The following is a 17,513-nucleotide window of genomic DNA, read 5'->3' as shown; positions in this document are numbered from 1 at the left end:
GACATGCCCGCTTTCCAAGTTCAGCTGCAGTATATAGTCAGATCGACTAAATGGAGTCGTGGCCTTGAATGTACAATCAATACCAAACGTTAGTCGCCTAGGTTTCCAGCTGGCTCTCGACAGGGTGGCAAACTCTGGACACGACAGAAAGATGTTTTGCTAGGCCGCAACGCACTCTTACCCCTGACACAGTGGCAGCGTTGCTTACGTAGAATGGCTCGGACAGCAGACTGGTCACTTCATCATCGTTACACTGCATATCGCAATGGTCACGCATGTCTTCACAAATATTGTGCAGCGCGCAGCACGTGCGCATAATACGGGCTGCGTTGGTAATATAACACCCGAGTCCTTTCAGGATTTGACACTTTGCCTTTAGTCGCCTAAAGACATCCTCAACAACACGTCTTGCCTTTGACAACATATAGTTGTACACTTGTACAGCTGGATCATTAGTATGGCGCTGCGAGTACGGCTTCATCAAGTTTGGCTTTAAAGGAAAGGGCTGGTCGCCCAGTATTATGGCAGCAACTTCAACTCCTTCAATCACTTTTTTAGGCTTGGAGAAAAGATAACAATCTATTATCCTACGCAAGCTTTAGGGGTTGTACATTCTTGAGCCTGAGTTTCGGCCCGGTCAGCCAACATCTGTGAAAATAAATTTATAATTGTGGTGTACCAGCGCCAAAAGAACAATAATATACCACCCGTTATAGTTGTAATAATCTTGAGCGTTTAGAGGTGACACCTTTATGTGGAAGAGTCTTGTGCTGCGCCTGTTGGTACATAGCCAGACAAACCACTAAACCCAGCCTTCGAAGAGGTGTACACAAGATGAGAGAAAGCACAACCACACATGCCGGGGCTAGCAACAGAGTTTAATGGAACACTTGGGTCGAAAAGAAAACCAACTCGCGCATGCGCCATAGAAATGCAGGTTGACACCAAAAACATTGGTGTATGACACATTCAAACTACGGCATTCTTCCATAAATGCCGCTTGTTTACATGACAGCGATAATGGGGGTACGCTCACGCACTCACTCTAAGAAAAAAAAGTCACCCTTGCTCCATTAAGGGAGAAACGACGATGTCCCCTTTGTTCGTCTTTAAAAGGAGCAACTTTCCTCCCTCATGCAGGGGAGCAAGGGTTTCTACCTCTCCAAAACCAACATGGCCGACTCCCGACAAGCGAAGCGAAGGATGCGACTAGGTCTATGAGCTGCGCTCATAGACCTAGCCAACGTACGCGTCATAATCATAGTGTACGTAACTGATATTTGAAAAAGAAACACAATCTCGCTAAGCTTGCTCTGGTGCACACAAAGAATAAGGTGCAAATACGACACGATTTTATAGCGATGCCTTCCGCTCGACTGCCACTCTTATCGCCCACCGTTCCCGGCGGGCTGATCATGTTGATAACGTGGGCAGAGCGTCGCTTTAACCACTGTCGAGGCGCGGAAAGCAATGACATCGGAAAGGGCATCGATGGAACATCGGAGCGCTCAACTTACGTAAACATGTGGGTATCTATACATCAATCCGTCGCATACAAACACAAACAGAAACACAAACACGCGCTTATGTGGATGGACGGATGGATGTTTGAGCGCCCCCTTTGGAACGGGACGGTGGGTTGCGCCACCAAGCTCTTGCTATTATACTGCCTAATGTCCTACCTAGGTTAAAAAAGAAAAAAAGAAAAAGAAAGTCAATATGAACTCCCACAACCAAATTTTCTAACCCCCTATTGCGAACTCTGCTTTTCTACGTCTCCGTTTTATGTCGCTTCCCTACTTTTCTTCCACCAATATTCTAATCGCCTCTTACTAATCTCTATTGCGGACATATTTACTTTTCCCCTGCTCTCGCTGAACCCAAGGGCTTCAAGGAGGCCTGTGGTGCCTAAATCGACCGCTGGGAAGATGTCTTCACATTCTAATAAAACATGCTTCATCTTTTCCCTAGCTTTACCGCAGCAAGCACATGCTTCTTCTTTCTTATATCTCGCTGTATAGGTGCGTGTTCTAAGGCATCATGATCTCACTTCGAATAGTATTGAGCTTCCCTTTGAGTTGCCATAAATTGTTTCTTTCCTGATTTCGTTTTTTCCTCTTAACTCATGGCAGGTTTCTTTTCCATTGCCGCCACCCATGAGATTATTTCAGCCTCTCTGACTTTTCGCTTGACGTTATTTATTGCTGTCCAGCAATAAACACGTTTATTGGGTGGGCAACACGTGTTGCCCACCCTACAGGCCGCACACTTGCTGGTAGGCTTCCTAGTTCTTTTCCTCAACTGTGAATCAATGTTTTTTCTGTACAGACACCCAACACTCTCCCAGCCCATTTAATTTCTTCCATATTTCGCAGTCGTTCTTCGTAATCAATTCAATAATCATAATCAATGTAAACAACGCGCTAAGCGCCACCTGGAGTAGTTTGAAACTACTGAACCGTATAGTTACTGCTCGGCCTGATAGATGGCGCTAACAGCTGCCCAAAAATAAAGCTGACGTTCAATTTTGCACTTTCAGTACGGCAAAATCACGTCAGAGAAACGCATAACACTTCCAAACACACAGTATGTACTACAGAGCAACACCACAGAGCATATCTTGAGAAGCCAACAAAGACGCCAAAGACAACATAGGGGAAATTCTTGTACTTACTAATTGAATTAAAGAAATGTGAAATAAATGCCAATGAGTGTGTATGAAAAAACAACTTGCCGCAGGTGGGGAACGATCCCACGTCTTTGCAATACGCGTGCGATGCTCTAACCAATTGAGCAACCACGGCGCCGTTTCCCCGTCCACTTTCTTGGTTATATATGTTTTACTACTGCAACTAACCTTGGGAGTGTTAGCAACCGCCACCACTCACAAACCCCTTGGCGGCGGATGTGAAACATCCTATCAGCCGCAGGCGTCACGAGTACGTGATCTTTTTGAATGAAGGCAACTGGCCAATAAACCGAGGCATGCTACCTAAGGGCATCAATGTTGCCGGATTGGAGACTCTCGTTATGTAATGAACGAGAAGGGGGGTTAACCGAGGGGCCCGATATATTATTAGTCATATCAATGATACAAATAATAAAAGACGAACGAGAAGAAGGGGGTTAACCGAGGGGCCCGATTTTTTATTAATCATATCAATGATATTTTTTGGTTACAGTCACTTTCGATAGGCACGGTAAGTCCACACAGACATGTCAATATAAAACCGCACTATATTGAATGATTTTGACTAGCAACATTCAGTTATCAACACGGTGGCGACGGCGCTCTAAGCCTTTCCAGCTTTCACTTCGAAGCCGTGCGAATGTCACTTCAAGAACTGATGACGTTTACAAAATGCATCCTGTCGAGATCGCTTCAACGTTTTCTCGTCTAATTTCATACAGAAATGGCAAACAATCTGCTATCCGTGGCGTCCGTACGCCGCTGCAAAGCGGCTACGTGCGAGCCGGCGCGCGGTGTGCCAGCGGCTGCCGGGCTAGAGGCCGGGCGTACATAGAGTAGGGATGAAGCTGACCGGGACGCTGTAGCCACCGCTTTCGAGCAAGCCTTCGAAATAATGTTTTGCCTTACGGCGAGGACGCCGTTCGCTGCTACACGCTGAGCAGCTGCGTGCGATTTATGAAGATATAGTACTTGGAGGAGAGCGGACTGCGCTAGCATAGCATCCAAGGAGGCTATGATTCAAGTTGCTCGCCGTGATGTCAAGATACTACTACATACGAGAACCAAACATTACTCACCGCAATTGGCGTGACTGGCCCCGCTCACCAATGACGATATCAGAAGGCTAACGGCTGGTGTTTGTGTTATATCCATCTCCAGGAGAGTCGTGCTAACCAAGATTGTTGCGATACAGTCTACAGTGGCTCATGAGAGTGGCTTGTTGGGCTAGTTCGTACATGGTTATACTAGAAGAATGCCAGCAAACTTGAGAGTAGAAAAAAATCAAGAGGCAGACATAGACAAAGAGACAGGAAGGTGGCTGGATTAACAACTGAACTTCATTCGTGAAAACGACGTCCCCCAAGTCCGTACTGAACATGCGCAGGCACAACCAAACAAAAACACCTGGTCCAGCCACCTTCCTGTCTGTTTGTCTATGTCTGCCTCTTGATTGTTTTCTGCTCTCAAGTTTGCTGGCATTCTCCTAGTATAACTACAGTGAATACAGCGATGCAGCGTAAGTACAGTGGCTAAAGCGTAACCGTCGCGACAAGTGACTGGGAAGGTTAGCTCCGACTATGGAGTATGCCGTCTATCTCCGACCGCCTCTACTGCAAAGCCGTTTCGGCGGCGTGCTAGCCGTTAAGGGCCGTTAAGACGTAAATATAGTCCGACGTAACGCGCGCGCGCGCTCGCACACGCTACGTTACGTTGGCGAAAACAACTCCTTCTATAGTCCGACGCACTGCAGCGCCGACGTAACTGGTGGCTGACAGCGCGCCCCGACCGGCCCGGCGCAGATTTGGCTCCTGCTCCATTCGCGCGCTGGCGCCGCCGAACGCGTCGACCCACAATGCATCGCGCGGAGGAAAATGGCGGATGCCTGTGCGGACAACATGAGTGGCGCCAGCGGCTAAACGTTGAACTTGCGTCGGATAGCGTGGTGGAGAGGTTTATCGAAGCCATAAAACAACACCCCTGTGTGTACGACACTGCGACTCGATTTCAGGGACCAACAGCGCTAAGAGAACGCGTGGGAACAGATATGACAGAGCAGCGGTCTCTCTACAGGTGAGCTGTGTTCGGCTTCATTTGCACGTTTCTCGGCCGAAGCATGCCACTTGCTGCATGGACCGTACTGTTTGATCGATATTTTTTGTGCCTCTTTTCCGTTTGTAGTTGAAGAATGTCACAAGTTGTGGAAGAAGTTCCGAGATCGCTTTACCCGTGAACTCAAAGCAATCGAGCTCGCAACGAGGAGCGGCAGCGCCTACGTAGCGAGGCGGACGTGGGAGTTTGCCGATGCAATGAGCTTTTACAAGAATTGTGGTCGTCCCAGAAAGTGAGCTGTTTTCTCTCTGTTTTGGAATGTTTGATTTCGCTACTCGAGGTACGTGGAGGTACGCACATGAAACGTGTTCGTTGTATGGCATGAATTGGGTGCTACGTTCACGCACATGTTGTGCACTGAGCCTCCTTCGTTAATTTATGCTATTGTACCGTGACTTTCGCCGTCCGTTCTGGAGGATTTAGAATCCGTTTTTTGCTTTTTCTTTTGTTTCATGTAACTGTCTATGAACTGCTGCGCTGTATCGCGTTTAACAGCATGGCTTCGGGAGAAGACCCTGGAGAAGTCTGTCAGCAATTGCTCGTCATTTCGGAATGTTTCACAGCTTTTATGCGGCACTCAGATGAGGGGACCGAATCCGTAGTAAAATCAGATGAACGTTTTGCCAGCTTCCGAAAGATAGAGTAATGCCGAACATGCCATCAAATAAACTTGCCGGACGGTCCGACATCTGTTGCGAAAATTCTGTGAATCCTCATGCTTCCGATTGTGCTTTGGTGTTGTGTGTTTTTGCATGTTTCGTTTCACGAGTTCGGCTCAGCTGCATTCTTGGAACTGGCGTAGACTTTGTTTTGGGCTTACATGACATGTGCATTGGCTTTTGGTTTCTTGGTTGTTCGGCTTGCGGCTTTGCTGTTAGTGCTGAGGGTGGGTCGTGGGTTGCAAAGGGTCAGTAGGCAGCCGCCTGCCTAGGATATGGGTCGGGGAGGTGGCTCCTGCTTCTGGAAGGTAGAGGCTTTACTCACCGAAGTTTCACAACACCAGCATTTTCGCTTTGTGAAACTGGTACTAACGTGGACAATTGGGACAGTTCGTTCAGCATTTTGCGTATTGGAACAGCGCTACTCACAGGCACGAAAACGAAGGCAAGACAACTGCGTGGGCCCTGAAATCAAGCTGAATAGCATACATCAGTTGTAGTTAGATCTCATGTGTTTGTCTTACTTTCGTCTTCATCTCCGTGTGTAACGCTTTTCCACTCGACAGACATTGGCAGTCTTTTTGCAGTAAAATAAAAAAGGAAACGAGAAAACGGAACTAACTAGAGTCGAACCTGTTTTTTTCAGGACTACCTGCAACGTGGGCTCAGGTGCCGTGCCAAGAGGTGATGACAGCGCCTCAACAGCAGAAGAAATCTTTAACGCAATACAAGGCAATTCGTCAGCGCCATCGCCCATCGCCAATGCTGATGACTTGGAGCCTGCAGCAGCTAGTCCTGGTCAACCTGCCAGTCAGGAAGACTTTACAGTGAGCGAGCCACCATCAAAACGGTCAAAGAAAGGAAGGAGTTGTGACTACTTTGAGGAGCAGCTCTTTTCACAGCTCGGCAAACACACCACAGAAAACGAGGCTTTCGGGCAGTCTATTGCCATGAGCCTTGACAGGATGCCAACGAGAATTGCCTCTCGCTTGAAGGTTAAAATAATAGAACTCGTAGCAGAATTTGACCAGTATGAGGCTTAATATTAAGGTATACCTTTTGAAGCGTAGGTGACAGCAAATACATTATTTGTGCTTTGTTTGTTTTGATAACCTGAAGGCCATTGCAGTTCCATTTTCTTTTGCATTTCCTGTCATGCAGTGCAGATTCCTGATATCATTGTGTTCACGTTCCTATTGTTCTAGTCAGCTGCATAGCTGTAATATATTTGTTGTTTGACTGTTGACCTGTTTCACTGTAAGTATTGCAAGTTTCAATGTAGTTAATAGTCTCCTGCCTCTTTCACCGCTTCATTTCTTCGCAATGCAAGGTGTGTGTGATATCCCGGTAACTTGAAAGCATTTTTTTTTCAGCGCAGAATTAGACAGGACATAGGAAAGGGACACACGCAGCAGAAAGCCGAGTCCTGTGTTTGTCCTGCTTGTGTTTCTTTCCTACACACTAATATTACGCTTGAAAAATGCTTTCGAATCACCCAGACCAAATAGCACATCTTTACACTCTTACAAGTGATCTAGTGCTTTGAGACTTTTATTGATGGGAAAGAAGAAGGAAAAGAGGCCCACTGCTGAAATTCCCCATATGTTTACTCACAGAGCCCATGTTGATTTATATGTCAAATGCCTTCCGCAATGTAATCCTACACACCTTGATGTGTTCAAACTAAACGTTACATACGAAAATAGTTCAATAACATGGTACACGAAACAAGCACACAACTTTATGTGGTATGCCTGTACTAGAAGCAGGAACACAAATGTTACAAGAACCGTCGCAACACGCGTGTTATATGTCACTGGTGCAAACCATGTATATAACTCCTGAACTAACCGATCACGAGATTGATAAATGAAGTTTCACATTTTGAGCTGATGTGTGATTTTTGCTTGCTTTGCATGGAAAAGAACGCAGTTTACAGACAGAGGGGCAACGACTTCATGCTGTGCATTAGCATCGCCTCACTACCCTCAGTTGCCATGGCAAAGAACCCCTTGGGGACATGAAGTACTCTGCAATGGTGTCTCGAGTTCTCATGGCATCTGAAGCTGAGCGGCTTCCATTGCCAGTACTCTGCTGGTTTATGCATGCTATGCTCTGCCTCCAGCCGCCTTCTTGCACTCTGTCGCCACTGACCCTATCAGCATAATCATTAGGGCAATAGGCATTGTCGAACAGCAGAAAATTATGTAGGCACACCGGCGCACTAACCATGTCCGTTAGCAACTCCACATCACCACTAACAGTTCCCAGGAAGCAGTGCCACCGGGAAACCAAAATTCCAAACGCGTTCTCAACGCAACGGCGTGCCCTTGAGAGCCTATAGTTAAACACTCTTTTCGTGTCATTCAGTTGTCTGCCGGGGTAAGGGCGCATTAAGTAAGGCCGCAGCGGAAATGCTGCATCTCCGACGATACACAATGGCCACCGGTTATCCCCCGAAGACAAGTTAAGTGTGTTGTCTTCAAAGCACTTTCTGATCGGGCTTATTCGAAAAAAAGAGCCGTCAGAGAGTCGGCCCTTGGCACCAATATCTACCAGTAAAAAGCGGTAGTTTGCGTCGGCAACTGCCAGCATCAGTAATGAATAAAACCCCTTGTAATTATAATACTCCGAACCACTCTCGTCAGGGCACGTAATTGCGAATTGCTTGCCATCTATGCACGCGACAGCATTGGGAAAGTCACATTTCTTGTCGAACCCCTCTCTGATGAGCTCCCATTCTTCTGAGGTCGGCTCTCGCAGCACAAGTGGGGAAAGGCAGTCCCAAATGGCAGGCAGGGTCTCTTTCAGAATGGCGGAGACCGTGCTTACATGCATGCGGTAGCTCATAGCAATGTCGATCATAGAATCGCCGGTTGCCAGAAACCTGTGAAAGGTAGAAACAGAAATAATTAATTATAATGCAACATTGCTGTTCGTTTCCAGAAACAGAATTCCTTGGAATCGGGTAACACGCACGTAAAGTGCCATTCAATTGAAAGAACTGTTAATATAGAGTCAAGCTGGAGGGGGGGGGCACCACAGCTGTCTTGAGCTATGTTCAAGCATTCAGTCATTTGTGACGTGCTGTTTTTTCATGGGAACGTTGACTGAAATGCGCGGCATGCATGTGGAAAGAAAATGTGCATTTGGAAAGACCAGCGCGAGAAGTGGTTAAACGACACACAATCGTTTTCCCTGCTATTGCGCTGCATAAATACTAGATCGATCGAAAGAATAAAAATTTTCTAAACCTTATCCGGAGGTTATGTGCTCACTTTCATGGGGAAATATAGTAAATACTATTCACAGCGAGAAACAGACAGTAACCTCTTAGGTAGAGCGCTGTGACAGATAAAAACAAGTGGATCTCGGTAAATAGGCTACGGAACATAACTAAAAGTCACAATATTTACCGCAGCGTGACTGCCAGCCTTTCTCCTGGGCTGATTGGGTTCTTGTGGTTCGACGGATGGAGGATGCGGTCGTGGACAAGGCTCAGGAGTTTATCAAAAGAGGCCTTGGTCATCCTGTGCGGGAAGTCGTTGGACATAACGGTTTTGAAGCATGCAAGCATGTTCAAAGCAACACCGGCCTACTCCCATTACGACAGGTTACATACAGTAAAGCCATATTTTAAAAAATGCGGCCCAAGCAGCGTCACGGAGTGTGAAAGCATTCGGCCCTACAAAGCATAATACAAGGTTTCACTTTCCTTCGTGCATTTTTATAGAAATAAAAACACCTGCTCACACACTTCACAGTGAGATAAAATCTACCCAAGAATAAAACGCACCCTTTATGCGAAGTCTATTTACCTGAAGTACTTGAGATGGTACTCTGGGTCCTTTTGTCGTAGTTCTTGCAGAAGCTGGTGGTACTCGCCTGTGCTTTTCCGCTCAGCGAAAATCTCTCGCACATCGAGCGCCTGCGCTTTCGCCGCAGACGGTGCACTAATGACGCGAGAGAAAGTTTCTGTCGCGCAGATAAAATCCTAGCCATGTTTCGTAGTAAGCGTGATGGAGCGAAACGGATAAGGCTGCAAAGAAAAAGGCGCGAACGTATTGCAGACGACCCGCGGGTCGGCGAGCGGCGCGCGTGTCTGCGATCGTTCTGCGCATGCTCGGAAGAGAACCGCGTACAGCGCGCAGCGCCGAAGTATAGAGGGGTCGCATTTGTTTGGCGTTGCGTAACCGGCGTAACGTAACTGACCGCGAGGGACGCTTGCCCGCGCGCCGAGCACGTCGGACTATTCCTGCTAGAGTAAGGGTGGCTTCACTTCGTACGGACGTTCAACTTGGACAGTGCCCTGCAGCTTTCTAGAATCTCGGCACTCGACACAGTGCACAACGGTGCCGTCACCATGTGTGCCCTATTATCTTGGTCTCCCGTTCACACCTGGGCATATCCGTTTGCCCCGTGGCCTTGTGCCTTTCATTAGGCTTTTCTTACCTTGTAGTTTCAAGTGTCCCTCTACATGTTATCCTCGAGAGTGTCTCCTTTCCTCCACAGACGCCGACAGCCGCATGTGCGAAGCCGCAACGCGGAAGCCAGCAATTTGTAAAATCTTTGTTCAAATTTATTTTCTGGATACTTTTTGTTTGTGCGTTTGCATGTACCCCGTCTTTTAGTAAATACATCTTGTTGGTCGGTGCTTCCTGTCTCTGTAGTGTCGCGCGCTACAAGATGCAGCATGGAGAAGCCGCCCTCTGGCGGGCAAAGACGCAGATGAACCGACACGCAAGTGACGCTGGATATATATACAGCTGTGTATCTGGTTATGTGGTGCGCTCAAGCGCCTCCTTGCCCTGGCGCGAGGGTTTGTGTGCCATCTATGGATTTGGAGGCGTCGCTTGCGGCGGTGATGCGCTCGCACCGCCCTGCTTGCTTGCCGACAGCGCCAGCAAAGGTGTTTTGCTTTCGCTTCGAAGCCGTCGCCAATGGCGCTTCAAAACGACCACCAATGCATACATATGATATAGCTTAACCTTCTCCTCATCCTAATTTCACGCATCAAAACGAGGAAGCCTGGCTGATATCTGCGGCGTCTATAGGCTGAGGTGCCTGAGTACGGGCTCGTCTCGCTGTGCGTCAGCAGCCGGACGCTGCTTTCGAGTTGAACTATTCTAGTATCGTAGCTCCCGTTCGACCTAGAGGTATGACACTGGTGGTCGCTTGCCATGAAATGTTTAGCCTCGGGTTATACTACTTAGCATTACTTTCCGTCGAAAAGAAGTTATTGTAGTCAATGTTCGGGTCACCGGCGGCGTCGACGCAAGATACGCACGCAAGGGAGAAACATTCCTCCCCTTTTGGTTGCAGAAAGAGGGCGCGACATGCGAAGTGCGTGTGAAGAACAAACTCAATGGGCTGGAGAAGGAAAACGGCTGGTTTCTCCTAAGGGCCCCGTGTCGCAGAAAATCCACCGTCGGTGTCCAGCGCCGGACATCGTTTTGACAAAAAGAATTTTGAACGACGCATAGCCAGAGCCTCCATGTGGCGCAAGGACGCTACTGAACTAATTGAATTTCTCAAGCTGAAATACACAAAATTCAGAAAGTACGACTTATACACAACCTACAGACATGATGGCATCGGGTTGAATATACGACAAAATATAATTCTGTTACGCGAAAACTCAAACAAACCCCTTTTTCAGCGTTTCTAGCATCCATAGAACGGCCACGGTGTCCGCCGTATGCGCGCGCAAAATCTTGCAGGCCACGGAGCGGCGCGCCCGGTTCCTTGCAACACCTTCAGATGGCGCTCGCCTGCGCCGAATCGCGGCCCACGCAAGAGGCAGCGTTGCTACCAGAAAGCCCGCCTTCGTGCATAGCGTTTGCCGCCAGCGTTTCCCGGGAGGCGTGCGAAGTGAGGGATCTTTGAATGCTATCGCGTTCCACTCTTAAAGGCGAAGCTTAACCATCCTCCAAATTGTTTTTTAAGACTGCTGATTGTGAGCGTGTTTTTTGGATTTGGTATGCTTCAATGACCTCTCTCTCTTGTATATCGGGGCTCACCTGCCAATAATTTGGGTGTCTTCGTAAACACGATGGCAAGGGTAACTTCGGCAGTGAGCAGGCAAGGCCGTGATTTACGGTGGAGGGGCAAACTTGCTTGCTCATTGCCGAAGTTGCCCTTGTCTTCCTGTTAAAGAACATACCCAAATTATTGGTAGGGCAGCCAGGAAATGCAAGAGAGACGTCATTGTAGCATACTAAATCCAAAAACACGTTCACAATCAGTGCGTGAGCGTACCCTCCTTAGCGCTATCATTCAAAGAAGGCGCTTTTTGGATAGATGCCGCCTTTAGAATGTATCATACACCGATGTTTTTTTATGTCTATTTCTATATGGGCATGCGCGTGTTGGTTTTCTTTCCGACCCAAGTGTTTCATTAAACTCTATTGCCAGTCCCAGGGTGTGTGGTTGTGTTTTTCTCCCCTCTTGTGTACGCGTCTTCGAAGACTGGGTTTCGTCGTTTGTCAAACTTTGTGTGGCACTCATCAAATTCCTTCTGGATCCAACACCGCCGAGAACTGTCGAATGTGGTCCTCCACGGCGTCAACTGTAGGCATCCACCACAAACTGTGATTCCACACTGTCCACGATACAGAGCAGGACTCTTGAAATATGTTCACGCACGCAGCACTTATGCGTCAAAAAGATTCGCGACTGTCCTTACTTCAGCTGACGTTGCTTCCCTGTACAGCGGCACTGCCATACGTTTATTCAGAGGGATGGTGTTCCGTATGTTGGTGTCTGCCCTTTCCATTCACTGACACTTGCACACAATGTAAGAAAAAGTTGACGGGGTCACCGCGAACTTTCCTTTAAAGTCGTTGACATGCAGTCAGGTTCGGCACTATTGTCTCGTACTACGAGAGGACGGAAGTGGCTCCATATCCTCTTTTGTCCAATAGCGAATGCCGCTAGCAGTGCACAACGGCTCTCCGCTGCTCTTTTCCGTTTTTAACAGCCTCCTTTGCAGCTCTAGGGCCTTTAGCTGTCTGTTATTTGCTGCCGACTGAGCCTGGTGCGTCGAGACAAGAAGAAGGCTGTCATCGCGATTGTCACCACTGATTCGCCGACTCAACGACATTTCGTAGAAAGTTCGCTTGCCACACCACTTGAGATCCTCTCGCACCTCGCACTGGAAATCTGTACAGAAAAACCAACTGACGTAGAAACGTATGGCGTGACCATAAGAACCGATGACGCGAGTGCGGTGGCTACACGTGTCTCACCACCTGAAAATCCAACAGCTTCGATTGGATCGTCTTGGATTCGCGTTTAAAGGGACCCTGAAACGATTTTGTACAAACGTACTGAGTCGTTAGAGTACGTACTTCTGATCATTAATTGACGCATCTAAGTGCTCCACGTAAAGCGTGTAATTTATTATAAGATTTCAAAAATGTACATCGCTGCCGATCGCAGCACACGGCTCGGCGGAATGTTCAGCCGCCCCTACCCATATGACGTAAATCACCACCCAATTGGCGTCAGTAGGGCGAGCTATCCGATTGGCTGCCCAGGCAGCGTTATCGATAACTTTTCCACCTTTATGGTGAACAAATGGTGTTCGCAATAGTTAGAATGGTAGTTAATTTGTTTCTATAAGAAGAAAGTAAGAGAAAGAGAATGCACAAGAACAATTTGTCACTACACTCAAGCACTTCCGGCACACAGCAAGCGTCGTTTGCTTGTGTTACAACGTACTCCTGGCGGTCAGTGTCGGTCTGTCTTTTCGTGAGCATAATGAATCGCCTTTGTTCCGTTGTGGGCTGCAAGCGTAGCGACTGGCAATATGTCAAGCTGTGACATCGTGTGCCTTTGCAAGGCAGCAGACGAGCGGAGTGGCTGCAGCGCATCTGACTGTCGCTATCCGATCGGCGCCAGAAATTGCACGTTTGCGGCCGTCCCTTTACCACCGGAGGATTACTACCACAATAGCGTTTCGCGAGTCTGGTATTCGGGTAAACGCAAGCGAGGGGACAGAGCCTGGCCGCTTGACCTTGCCGTTTCGAGGGATGAGCAGAAGCGCAAACGTGAATTATCTGCACGGTGCAGCCACCTGGTGGCACAGAGCTCAACCAGACACAGTAGCAGTAACGAAGTCTATTCTTCTTTGCTGCTGGTATAAATTTTTCGCAGGAGCGTAATCGTTAACATGCTGTTTCTTTAAATGTTTAGAATGTTTTACACTTGGTTAGAGCAATATTAGCTCTTTGGCGCGAACAGGTGGATGGACCGTGCAGACCAGTCAGGCCGCTCACGTACGTCTACGCTAAAGCTGCTTCATCAGCTTGAGTTTATGCCTTCACCCATCCGTCAAAAGGCCCAGCCCGCCTGTGGTTACCGGAATACCACACACGTTCGGCGCTGCGACAGAACGCTCGCAACGCACGCTGCTTCTATAGCCCTCGCTTGGGATCGACTGCCAAGCAGCTGCCGGAGAGGTTGGAGAGGCTTCACGCGCTGGCTCTTAGAGAACCGGAAGTAGACGACACGATGTGCCATCATGACGCAGGCCAGTGAAGGCGGAGCTTAGCTCCGATCACTCGGCGAACGAGTTGAGGGGAAAATGCATGGCTATGGAGGAGGGCAACTTGTAATCGTCCGTAGCTCTCTTAATATGAGACGCTTGACACAAATTGTCGTGACACAAATTGACACAAATTAACTTTAGCTGTACCTTAGGCGTCTGCAAAATTTGTCCGAACTGTTTCAGGGGCTCTTTAAGTGGTTTTTGCCTCTAGGTATGTATGCTTTGCAGTTAAAAAAAGAGAAATGTTATCGCGCAAAACTAAATAAAACAGATTTGAAAGATAACCATGCAAAAGTAGCAAGGAAACATGCAGTAATCTATATAGAATAATGCTCTCGATTCAGCGCGCACATGTGGTAGCGAAATTGAACCCGAACGGCCGTGCAAGTGCCGTTAACAGTCATTCACTTCAATGCCAGTTCAGAAATTCAACTATCGTTGGTTTCAATGGCCGTTCAGGGCGACCGTGTAAAGGGTTTTAAACCGACGCTCAGCGAAAACATCCGTGCGTAAGCACGCAACGCTCACACCGGAACGTAGCAAGCTCCACGACAGACCCGATTGAGCGTAGTGCGCAATCTTTGTCATCTTGTAGCCAAAGTGACAGCGCGTCGCTCGCATGTTTGGGCGCCCACATTAAACATGCGATATCAACGCCGAGCCACATACAATATATTCGCTCGCCGGTAATGCCATCCGTTCGATTCTATGCCGGTCTTATCACCCACCGCTCACGGTCGGCTGATGCCGTTCATAACGCTGGCAGATTGTCACTATGATCACTGACCAAGTGCGAAAATGCATTGGAGAAAGCATTGCTCCATAACCGCGGCCCACAGTGCCTCGGAGCTTGAAATGTCAGCGGAGAAGCGCCGAAATCGGCGCTCAGCTACCCCGGCCTGCGAATGGCCGTACACGTGGGTTTCACCCACCTGGTTGCGGCGGCGCTTCTTCGCGTGGCAGCGAGTCCCCACGGAGGATGTCCTCGATGAAGAATGATTTGGCGCCCATGACGGGAACACTGCGCGCCCGATTGGCCCGAGCGACTCTGGACGCCGTGAGAATTGTCGGGCTCCGAACACCTCGTGCATGGGCGTGGCTGGAGGCGGTCTGCTCTTTGCCGCTCGCCAATCGCCGGGTGGTTGGGTTGAAGCCCCCCCCTCCCCGCCCTCCCGAGCGCCTCCTTCCACGAGCCCGCTTTCACCCCACAAGTCCCAGACGGAGTGGCCTGCGCCCATCCTTCGGTCCCACGTGGTTACGAACACACCCACGCGTACAGAAAGACGCTAAACTTGTCGTTTAGTTTTTACAGATGTCTCGTAGGAGTTTTAGCATCGCGAATTTCCCCGCTGACGAGAGAAGCAAGAATGAAGAAACCGCCGCACACGGTTGATATAACTGTCGCCTGCTTTTTTTTCTTTTTTCGTAAGATGCGCTGAACAGTTTCAGCATGTCTGTTCTTCGGCGGCCATTTTCTATTTAGCATCCGTGGACATAACTTGTTAAGGGAAGTGGGCCCTTTATGAATATTTAGTTCTAGAAACAAATAAATTGTCAACTGATTGTTTCTGTTTAATTTTTTACATTCTGCTTTCTAATTTTAGGGGTGTTAAAATAGTGGAATTTTCAAATTGAATTAAGTACGAATATTCGAGGGAGCAACCACCAAAGTTGAATGAAAAATCAAATATTTTATATCTGGGGACGTATTCTGTAAGAGTCCACCTATTGGACACGTCCATTTCCTCTGCTGTAAATGTTCTGATTGGCTGAGCCGTGCGTCTGCAGCAACCAGGTGCAACAGCCAATCAGCACTTCAGCAGCAGACGAAATGGACATGTCCACTTGGTGGACTCTTACAGAATACCTCCCCTGATCCCAGTGATAAATATGTTTGCGGGGCGTCCTCTTTGTATAGCCAAGGTACCCAATAACATTGCACACATATCTTATGTGCAGGTGTATTTAAACTCATGCTGTGCCAATGACCCGTCACTGTATAGTGCAGTGGATATCGCATTGCACTGTTGAGCGTGGCTTCGATCCCGGCTTTTCGACGGTGGGGAAAATGTGACAACGCTCGTGTTCTCAGGTGCGCGTTAAAGAAACCCAGGTGGTCGAAATATTGCAAAATACCCCACTGCTGCGTGATTTATAATCTTAACATGAACTAAAAGCCCCGGAATATAACTAGACCTTTTTCTGGCACCCGAGCGAAGGAGTGGGGAGGGGTCTGAGAAAGCACAAACGGCCACGCAAGCGTTAAAATGTGTGTGCCACCGAGACGGGCGTCGCACTTTCGCTTCCTTCTTGCGCACTACAAGCGCCTGTCGTACAGTAATAATTGAGGCAATTCTGGCAAGGTGGTGCATTTTACTGCCTAATTGAAACAAAAACGTATTCTTTATTTATTAGTTGCGACGGCCTCTCCCCTACCTTCTTGTGATCCCGCGGGCCACTGTTTCTGTCTTTTTTTACTGCTGAGGTGGGAATGTTCTACATATTGTCGCCAAGACAGTATAGCGCGGGCCCCTTTTCATTCTTTTCGCGAATATTGTGAGTTCGTCGATGCGGGGGGAAGCCTTGGCGCGGGATTGACCGCGATGGCGCCTCGGGCGTCATGTTCTCCCGCCCGGTCGACGCCGCCGTACCTGACCGGTACTTCCTACACGTGCCGCGCGCTGTTGTCACGCTGGGCTGTATCGGGAGCAGGAATTGATTAGTTATAGAAATTTATTGTGTGTGCGGGGTGTTTCGGCGACCATTCTTGGCCTCTTAAACTCTGGCCTTCATTGGATCCTGTCTGAGTAGGCCATTGGTGAAGCCTGCGCCTCCCGCCGGTCCGCGGGTGCCTTGAATGCTGGAGAAACTCATTTAAGGAAGGGTCACGCCTCCTTCACGTACGTACCTTACCGCTTGGCTTCTCTACCCTATTACCGCCGTTCTTTCTCACCTACTCTTTTTATCCCTTTCCCCCACCCTTGCAGTGCTGTGGAGGTGCCCTCGCACAAGATGCAGTAACGGCGCTGTACTTTTCTCTTCCCTTTCTTCCAAGTAAAAAAATCACTCACACAGTAGTTTTGAGGAGAGCAAGAAGACTTCACCACGGGAGACCAGGCCGGTCAGGCAGGCCGTCGATGACGGGTATGACATCGTTTTGTATGTAAACATGTGTACAGCAGGCACGTACACAGGATTTTTTTTTCGGGGGGGGGGGGGGGGGGGGGGCAACCCCCAATGTAACTTTTCTATGCAAAGGAGGGGGGGTGCTTTTACGAGTACAAAAGTCAATAATTTCCACCAATCGCTATAAAGGCGCGTAAGCCTGCGAAAGAGAAATGAATAAGTTGTATATCACAAGTACGCCGGTGATATACACCTCTGCTTTACTTGGCAAACCAGGAACCACATCAAATGGACTCGCGCAGGAAAGAAACGCAGGAAGGACACAGCCAAGAACAAGTAAACAAACGAAAGCGTAAAATGAGGATTTCTGGTAGGG

The 17,513-nt window shown here is 48.5% G+C and overlaps 1 pseudogene; it reads right to left on the bottom strand.

Moving 5' to 3' along the window:
• Positions 1-7,428: 7,428 nt before the first annotated feature.
• Positions 7,429-15,022, bottom strand: LOC140219859 (uncharacterized; annotated as a pseudogene).
• Between the last annotated feature and the right edge of the window lie 2,491 nt (positions 15,023-17,513).

The sequence above is a fragment of the Dermacentor andersoni genome, chromosome 1 (genome assembly GCF_023375885.2).
Source record: "Dermacentor andersoni chromosome 1, qqDerAnde1_hic_scaffold, whole genome shotgun sequence".
NCBI lineage: Eukaryota > Metazoa > Arthropoda > Arachnida > Ixodida > Ixodidae > Dermacentor > Dermacentor andersoni.
Note: the sequence above shows the minus strand (reverse complement) of the source record. Positions and strands in the feature narration are given on the sequence as shown.